The following is a 9,711-nucleotide window of genomic DNA, read 5'->3' on the forward strand; positions in this document are numbered from 1 at the left end:
CTGAGTTTGCTCTACTGATTATCTCCAACTTATCCTATGTCTTGTTTGTATATAGTTGTTTTCATACTGTCTCCTCCAACAGATTATGAGCTTCCCTGAGAACAGGAACTATCTTTTGCCTTTCTTCATATCCCCAGAACTTAGCTCAGTGCCTGGCACATATTAGGTACTTAATAAATGCGCTTTGACTGACTAAACGACCTTATTTGTTATGTGGGTAATCTGGGTAAAATGATGCAATCTGGTTACATTGACCCAAAGAGCAGCGGAAAGACAGTGGTGCCTATAAGTAATGTTAATACCCTGTAGTATGTTAATAATAGTATCTTGCTCCCGACTTAAAAGTATACCAAAGGATGCATTTGACTAGATAAGGAGGTGGGCCAATCTTGTAGGGAGAGAGAAGAATATTAATTGTACAGCCTGAGGGCCATGCTGGTTTCTGGGAAATATTAAGAAAACCAGAGGAAAGCCTCTATTATGTTGGGTGGGTCATCTATGGAGGCTTTACGGTAACACATGGATGAGAATCACCCAGGAGGAAAAGGTATAGATGAGGTGAGATCTTGTACTAGCAAAAGGAGGACTGTCATGGATGAGATCCCAGATTCATCCACATAGCCAAGTGGTGCAGTGGATAGAGCATTGGACTGGAATCAGGAAAGCCTGCGTTCAAATCCTGCCTGAGACACTTACTTAGCTGGGTGATCTTAGACAAGTCACTCAACTCCTGTTTATCTCACTTTCCTTATCTGTAAAATGGAGAAAATCATAGCACCTACCTCACAGAGTTGTAGTGAGGGTCAAATGAGATCATGTTTGGAAAGTGCTTTATAAACACTAGCTTTATTATTACTGAAGTCAGAAAGGACTTTTCATGGTACTCCCCTTCACCTTCCATATGCCCCAAGATCTTTGTACAATCTCAGCATTTTCCATCCACAAAAATTACATGGCACTTTAGGGGTTATAAGGTGCTTCCTTATTTCACTGAATGCTTACTCCAATCCTTGAAAGTGGGTAGGCATTATTGTCATCTTGATCTTACAAATGAAGAAACTGAGTCTCAGAGAAGCTGAATGACTTGCCCTTTGTCACCCAGCTAATAAACATCAAAATTCAAAAACGGGCCTTGGCAGAGCCAAGATGGCAGAGTGCAAATAGCAACCCAGCTGAACCCTCCCAACATTCTCCTCCTAAGAACTTTAAAATAACTCCTCAAATCAAATTTTGGAGCAGCAGAGACAACAAAAGGACAGGGTAGGACAGTTTTCCAGCCCAAGACAGCTTAGGAGATCAGCAGGAGAGGTTTGTAACATCAGGGTGGAGACCCAACCCAGAGCTCAACAGGAGCATCACTATCTTTGGGCCTCAGAGGCAACCAGGACAGTAGCACCGGCAGCAGCAGCAGCTTCAGGACCTCTCGGCGCAGAGAAAGTAAGGGGTGGACAACTGGTCAGAAAGAGATTGCAGGGGACCCTTTGCTTGCATTGGGTGCAGCTGGTGCTGTTTGGAAACTCTAATGCCCATAAGCAGTTCTGGGTCCCAGTTTCAGGGTAGAGAAGAGGGCTAATGGTAGGTCACAGGGAACGGGAGCCCTGGTCACAGTTCCAAGGCAAAGAGGAGCCCTAGTTCTTGTGACTGCAGACCAGGGGCCCTTCCTGAGCAAAGACCAAAGCAAAGACCAGGAGAGGAATGACCACACCTCTTCCAGGATCATGCCACCATGGATACACCAAAAAACTTGCAGACCCCCAGAATTAGCTCTGAAAATAGCAGCACAGAAAAGCCTAAAGTTTAGGACAGTGCCTCCCCACCCCCAGGTGAGCAGAGCCCAACTTTAACATAAAATTCAAAGTTCAGAAGAAAACAACAATGTGATAACAGCGACAACCAAATCCTCAAAGAAAAAAATGTTAATTGGACACAAACCCAATAAGAATTCCTGGAAGAGCTAAGAGTGGTAGAGAAAAAATTGGGCAAGGAAATTATAGTAATGCAAGAAAATTATGAAAAGAGAATTAACAGCTTGGCAAAAGAGGCACAAAATATACTGAAGAAAACAATACCGTATGCCACATCACACCTATCAGACTGGCCAATATGACAGCACAGGAAAATGATAAATGTTGGGGAAGATGTGGGAAAATTGGAACACTAATACATTGATAGTGGAGTTGTGAAATGATCCAACCATTTTGGAGAACAATTTGGAACTATGCCCAAGAGGCTACAAAAATGTGCATACCCTTTGATCCAGCAATAGCACTTCTAGGGCTATATCCCAAAGAGATCAAACAAATGGGAAAAGGACCCACATGTACAAAAATATTCATAGCAGCTCTTTTTTGTGGTGGCAAAGAATTGGAAATTGAGAGGACGCCCATCAATTGGGGAATGGCTGAGCAAGTTGTGGTATATGAATGTAATGGAATACTATTGTGCTATAAGAAATGATGAACAGGCTGACTTCAGAAAAACTTGGAAAGACTTATATGGTCTGATGGTGAGTGAAGGAGCAGAACCAAGAGGACTTTGTACACAATAACAGCCATGTTATGCGATGACTAATATTGTTAAACTGAACCCTTCTCAGCATTACAAGGATCTAAGACATCTCCAGAGGCCTCAGGATAGAAAATGCTGTCCACATCCAAAGAAAGAACTATGGAAGTCAAATCACTATCACTTATTTTTACCTTCTATTGAGTTTTGTTTCATCTTTCTGATGGTTCCTCCTATTGGTTTTAATTTTTACTTACAACTTCACTAATGTGAAAATATGTTTAATAGGAATATAAATGTAAAGGCTATATCAGATTGTGCTCTGTCTTGGGGAGGGTTGGGGGGGAGGAAGGGGGAGAAAAATTTTCAACTCAAAAACATATGGAAGTGATTGTTGATAAATCAAAATAAATTAATAAAATTTTAAAAAATTAAATAATATGAAAAAATGGTTTGGGATGGAGAGGGGAGAAATTTTAAAATAACAGAAAATAACAGAAAGTAAAAACAGAAGAAAAAAAAGAAAAGAAAAAAAAGAAAACAATACCTTAAAAAACAGAATTGGCCTAATGGTAAAAGAGGCATAAAAATTAACTGAAGGAAAGAACCCCTTCAAAGGCAAAATTAGCCAAATGGAAAGAGAGGTACAAAAGCTCACTGAAGAAAATAATTCCTGGGGCAGCTAGGTGGTGCAGTGAATAGAGTACTGGTCCTGGAGTCAGAGCAACCTGAGTTCAAATCCAGGCTCAGACATATAACACTTACTAGTTGTGTGACTCTGGGCAAGTCACTTAACCCCAATTGCCTCACAAAAAAAAAAGAAAAAAGAAAATAATTCCTTAAAAATTAGAATTGGGCAAGTGGAAGCTAATGACTTCATGAGACATCAAGAAACAATAAAACAAAGTCAAAAGAATTTTTTTTAAATAGAAAAAATGTGAAATATGAGAAAAACTGACCTGGAAAATAGATCAAGAAGAGATAAGTTAAGAATTATTGGATTACCTGAAAGCCATGATCAAAGAAGGATCCTAACTATCATATTTCAAGACATTATAAAGGAAAACTGCCCCAGTACCTTATATCCCATAGGTAAAATAGAAACCAAAAGAATCCACTGATCACCTCCTGAAAGAGATCGCAACATGAAAACTCCCAGGAATATTATAGCCAAATTCTAGAGCTCCCAGATCAAGGAGAAAATATTGCAAGCAGTCAAAAAGAAACAATTCAAATATTATGAAGCCACAGTCACGACCACACAAGATTTGGCAGCTTCCATGTTAAAGGAGCACAAAGCTTGGAATATGACATTCCAGAAGGCAAAAGAGCTAAGATTACAAACAAGAATAATCTACACAGAAAAATTTGACTATAATCCTTCAATGGGAAAATGAATATTTAATGAAATAGAGGACTTTCAAGCATTCCTGATGAAAAGACCAGAACTGAATAGAAAAGTTGACATTCAAACAGAAGATTCAAGAGAAACATAAAAAGGTGAACATGAAAGAGTAATCATAAGAGACTCAATAAACTGCTTACATTTCTATATGGGAAAATGATACATGTAATTCCTAAGAACCTTAGCATTTCTACACAGACAGAGGGCATGAGTGTGAGTTGATTATGTTGGGATGACCTAAAAAAAATGGAATGAAAAAAAGGGATGTACTGGAAGAAGGGGGGAGAGGTAGAAAGGGGAAATTTTTCTCACATAAAAGAGATATGCATAGTAAAGCTTTTGTAGTGAAAGGGAAAATGGGGCAGATGGGGGCTAATGCTTGACCCTCACTCTCATCAGAATTGGTTCAAAAAGGGAAGAATATATATTCACTCAGTTGGGTATAGAAATCTCTCTTGACAACAGGGAAATAGAAGGGGAAGGGGAAAAGGCATATGGGGAGGGAGAGACAAAAGAAAGAGTGGATTAAATGAGGCAGTGGTGAGAAACAAAACAGACTTTTGAGAAGAAATAGTACAAAAAGAGAGAGAGAAGGATAAACAGAAGAAAATAGGATGCAGAGAAATACACAGTAGTCATAACTGTGAATGTGAATGGGATGAACTTATGCATAAAATGAAAGTGTATAGCAGAATGAATTAAAAACCAGAATCTAGCAATATGTTGTTTACAAGAGACACACTTGAAACAGAAAGACACTCACATAGAGTTAAAATAGGGAAATGGAACAGAATTATGCTGCAGCTTAAGTTTAAAAAAAAAGTAGGGATAGCAATCATGATCTGAGACAAAGTAAAAGCAAAAATAGACATAATTAAAAGAGATAATCAAAGAAATTACATTTTGATAAAAGGTACATAGACAATGGAATAATATAAAAAAATTTACATCAAATTTCTCTGATAAAGGCCTCTTTTTTCAAATATATGGAGAACTGAGTCAAATTTATAAAAATAAAAGCCATTCCCCAAATGATAAATCGTCAAAGGTTAAAAACAGGTAGCTTTCAAAAGAAGACATCAAAGCTATCTATAGTCATATGAAAGAAATGCTCTAAATCACTGTTGATTAGAGAAATGTAAATTAAAACAACTCTGAGGTACCACCTCACACCTATCAGAAATGGCAAATGCTGGAGAGGATCAAGAAAATAGGTATACTAATGAAATGTTGGTGGAATTGCATTCTAGTCATTCTGGAGAGCAATTTGGAAATATACCCAAAGGGCTATAAAACTATGCATAACCTTTAACCTAGCAATATCATTACTAGTTCTGTACCCCAAAGAAATCGCAGAAAAAGGAAAAGCACTTTTATGTACAAAAATATTTATAGTAGATCTTTTTGTGGTTGCAAAGAATTGGAAATTGAGGGGATGCCCATTAGTTGGGGAATGGCTGAGTTGTGCTATATAAATGTGATGGAGTACTGTTGTGCTATAGGAAATGATGGAGGGGGATGTTTTCAGGAAAAAAAAAAACAACATGGCAAGACCCATAGGAACTGATACAAAGTGAAGTGAGGAGACCCGGAAGACCATTGCACATAGTAACAGCAATGTCGTAATGGTGATCAACTGTGAAAGACTTGGCTACTCTGATCAATATAATGATCCAAGTCAATTGCAAAGGACTCATGATGAAAAAATGCTATCCTGAAATGCTCCAGAGAGAGAACTGATGAACTCTGAGTGCAAACTGAAGTATAATTTTCCCACTTTTTTAATTTTTTTGCTTTTTTTTGGTGATACAGCAGATATGGAAAATGGTTTTATGATTTCTTTTTTTATTTTTATTTTTATTTTTTGGTTTTATGATTTCACATATATAATTGACATCATTTTGCTTGCTTTCTCAGTGTGGGGGAGAGAGGGAGAGAATTTGGCACTCAAATTTAAAGAAAAGGATGCTATAAATATATAAGAATTTTTTTAAAAATCAAAGTTTGGCCTTTCAGTCTCTATAAGCACACCCCTTCTCCTACACACGGCTCCCTCCCTATTTACCACTTGTTTAAATCATATCTCTTTTTGGACCCGTTTCTTCTTATTTAAAACAAATGTCAGGTGATCTTTAAGGCTCCTACTGCCTCTAAATCTTCTGATCCTATGCTATTGAGGTTAAATCATTGAATTCAAAGAATTTCAATACCTGCCCCCCTACAGTAAAAAGGAAAAAAAAACAGAGAGGGACATTATCAGAGGCCTTATTTGTGCTTTACCCAAGCTATGGGTTTACAGTTCCATCTCCCCTTAACCACAAAGATCATTATTTCTGTGTCCCATAAGCCAGCTGGTTTTTTTATCAGCACACTCAGCTTGTATATCTTTTGTTTTAAACAAAATGAATAACTTTTAGGTATACAAAACCCATCACTTTGTATAGCTTCTCAAGGATGCATGTATACATATCTCTGTGTGTTTAATTTTCATGCCAAGATTAAAATCCTGCCTTAAAGAAGAGGAAGTCGAGACTCAAAGTTCAGTTAATAATCAACGAGCCTTTATTAAGCACCTTATTTATTAAGCATTTTATTGAGCACAAAAAAAAAAAGGCAAAAGTGGCCTCTGGCCTCAAAGATCTCACATTCCAATGCTCTCTGGTCAGATTATGTGCGTGTACACCCATACGACTGTGAGCTCCCTGAGACCAAGAACTGTAACTCCTGAGTCTCCTTTTCTCTCCTTATCCCTAGGAAAAGTGTTGAGTGTACAACAGGGCCCTAGTAAATAATATCCGAGGAAAATGGAATAGAATCAGAGACACAGAGTCAAAGCTGCTAGTGACTTTATAGCACTGAATTTTAAGATCCAGGCAGGAATTTAGAACACACACACACACACACACACACACACACACACACACAGAATTTCAGAGCCAGATGGGACATCAAAACATAGAATGATCTGTTAGAAAGTTGGATGAGACCTCAAAAATCATACAATCCAACATCCTCATTTTGCAGATGAGAGAACTCAACCCAAAAAGGAAAGCTGCTTAATTAGAGCCACACAGCCACAAAAGTTGCAAGGGGAAGACCTACCCCTGTGGGTTCTTTTGTGGTATGTGGATGTTTGGGGGCAGAGGGTGGGAGGGAGCAGCCAGAGCTGGTGTTCCAGATGGCCTGGCCTGGCACCCTCTTGATGTGGGTGCTGCCATCTTGTGAAGGCATGTTTAAAGGATCATAGATCTAGAAATCTAGTCCATTTCCTTTGTTTTACAGATGAGGAAACCAAAGCCCAAGGAGGTAGTGACTTGCCCAAGATCACATATGCCAAAAATATCAGAGGTCTGATTTGAACTCAGATCCTCTGACTCTGGGGCCCGTGATCAGTAGGTGTGATTTTTCTGGGAGGACAGTTCAGGGAAGGGAATTCACCTCCTCTCTTTTGAAAAGAACTGCTTTCTGGTCTGGGTTCCTAGGGATATTTCCCAATGCTGGCTGCCGCTTTCCTGAGAATAGAAGTAGCCATCTGGGCATCAGGGCTGGGGCTGGGGCTGGGTGGGTCAGCTGGCTCTGGGCCGTTCTCTCCATTAGAGAAAGAGCCAGAACGGGAACAAGGGGCTAAAAGAGAGGGACAGAGGTCACCCCTTTGAGCCACCCCCCTTGTTTTGGGGATTCTTCTTGGACACTTTGCAGCTCTCCATTTCTGAGACTGAGCAAGGAGACATCCCCCTGTCACCCTTGCAGGCAGTAGACCCAGCAGCTGTGCTGAGGTCTGAGGGGCAGACCGCCCCTGAGCCCAGAGAATCCCTGGCTTGTCCACTGGCAGGCCGGGCTCGTCATCCCAGGGCTCAGAGAGCAGAGCTGGACGGTAGCATGAGCTCTCCTGCCATCTGGCTTCTTCCTGGAGTAATGCAGGACACTCACCGTCTCCCCTCCTGCCAGGGGTGGTGGGGGAAGGGGGTGGAGTGGGGAGGAGGGAGTTTGCCCTCGCTTTCCCTTTACAAACTTGTGGGTCTGGACCTCGTTGCCAAAGACACAGATCCAGCCTGGAGAAGTAGGTCAAATGTTACCGAGTTACAGGAGGGAGGCTGTGGACTTGCTTTCCCTGAAGAGCCTTAAGGATCCACAAGAGGGGAAAGACAGCCGTGGGCCCCATCCAGTGCCAGGGTAGAGGGCAGATGGCTGAGATGACCCTGGGAGGTCCACACCTGAGACTCCCAGAGCCCCCAAGCCACTAGTAACGATCTTCCTTGCTCAGGCTCTGGCCATCAGGAGCTGGAGGAGTAGAGAAAGTCCTAGACTTGGGTTAGTGAAACCTCTAAGACGCTCAATCCTGGAAGGCTTCCCAGAGGAAGCAAAACCAGGTTGCCTTTTCCTTTTTTTTTGAGGGGGGGACTGTCGGAGAGGTGGGGGGACTGGGATGCTACTGGGCAGAAGGGAGGCAAAGGAAGAAGAATTTGAAAAGGCCGGAAAGTAGGGGAAGGGGAGCAGACAGCTGACATAGCTCCCTTTAGGGTTTATAAAGTTATTCCCACATTGTCTTATTTGATTCCTACAACAGGCCCTGTGATGTAGGTGGTGCAATGCCTCATTTTACAGTAGATGACATAAGGTACCCCAAGTCAAACAATTAATAAACCCATATTCAAACCCCAATTTCTTGATCACAAGTCCAGAGCTTTTTCTATGGCATCACAAGGGAGGTGAATATGGATGGACTCAGAATAGAGGGCTGTAGTAGGAGACAAGGAATGAGGCAGGGACAAGAGAGATACAATATTAGGGGTTGTCATTCCATGGGGACATCCTGCTCACCACCCCTACCTCCACTCCCCATCCTTAGTCTAGTCAGGGAAAACTCTCTGGAGGAGATGGCAGGCTGGGTTCTAAGGGAGGAGAAGGAGGAGGTTCTGGCTGGCAGAGAAGAGGGAGGAGAGCCATTCCTGGAATGAAGGCTCTCATCTTCATCCAGAGCCATGGGATGGAGTGGGGGAGGAAAGGAGGGGAGGCACTCAGTCTCCCACCCCACCCTCAGCCCTCTCCTTTCCTCCCTAGAATAAATTGTCTATGACACACACACATATGGTCCCTCTCTCCCTCCCTGCTGGGGATCAGACACACAGGCGGAAGACCATCTTCTCTCCTTTTCCTTTTCCCTTCCTCACATTTGCCTGCCAATCCAGGCCTCCTCTCCACCCCAGAAGCATAAAGCAGCTACAGCCCAGTCATCAGCCCAAGGGGGAGAGGGAAAGGATGGCCCAGATTCTGTTACAGAAGCAGAGTTCCTAACCAGAAGAGGCCTACAGAGAGGGCAGCATGGCAGAGCTTTGGGGCCCTGGGCAAGTCATTTCCCATTATTAGGTCTCAATTTCTTCTTCTGTAAAAGAGACTACGGTCTCTTTTAACTCAAAATACTCTTTCAACTCTCATTTTAAAAAATCAGATCCCTGATTTTATTGGTGTGAGGAAGCAGTATGATCTGGGGACCCCTAGGAAGGCCCCAAGATTCTTTCAGGGAGCCTTATTTTCATAATATTACTAAGTGTATTGTTTTCATTTCAAATACTATAAATAGCAATAGATATAATCCACATAAACAAACTCTCTTTGGGAGGGGATCCTCAATAATTTTTTAAAGAATATAAAAGGATCTTAAGACAAAAAGTTTGTAAACCTCTGGTATAAGGAACTCTTAGGCAAGGAAATTTTCTCTACCAGTGTAGGTGATAATGTTAGAGAGTTTCCTGGAACGCTAGAGAAGTGAAATGGGTCCACAAGTGCCCAGGGTCACACAG

This window comes from Phascolarctos cinereus, unplaced genomic scaffold (genome assembly GCF_003287225.1).
Source record: "Phascolarctos cinereus isolate Bilbo 61053 unplaced genomic scaffold, phaCin_HiC Scaffold_4;HRSCAF=312, whole genome shotgun sequence".
Taxonomy (NCBI): domain Eukaryota; kingdom Metazoa; phylum Chordata; class Mammalia; order Diprotodontia; family Phascolarctidae; genus Phascolarctos; species Phascolarctos cinereus.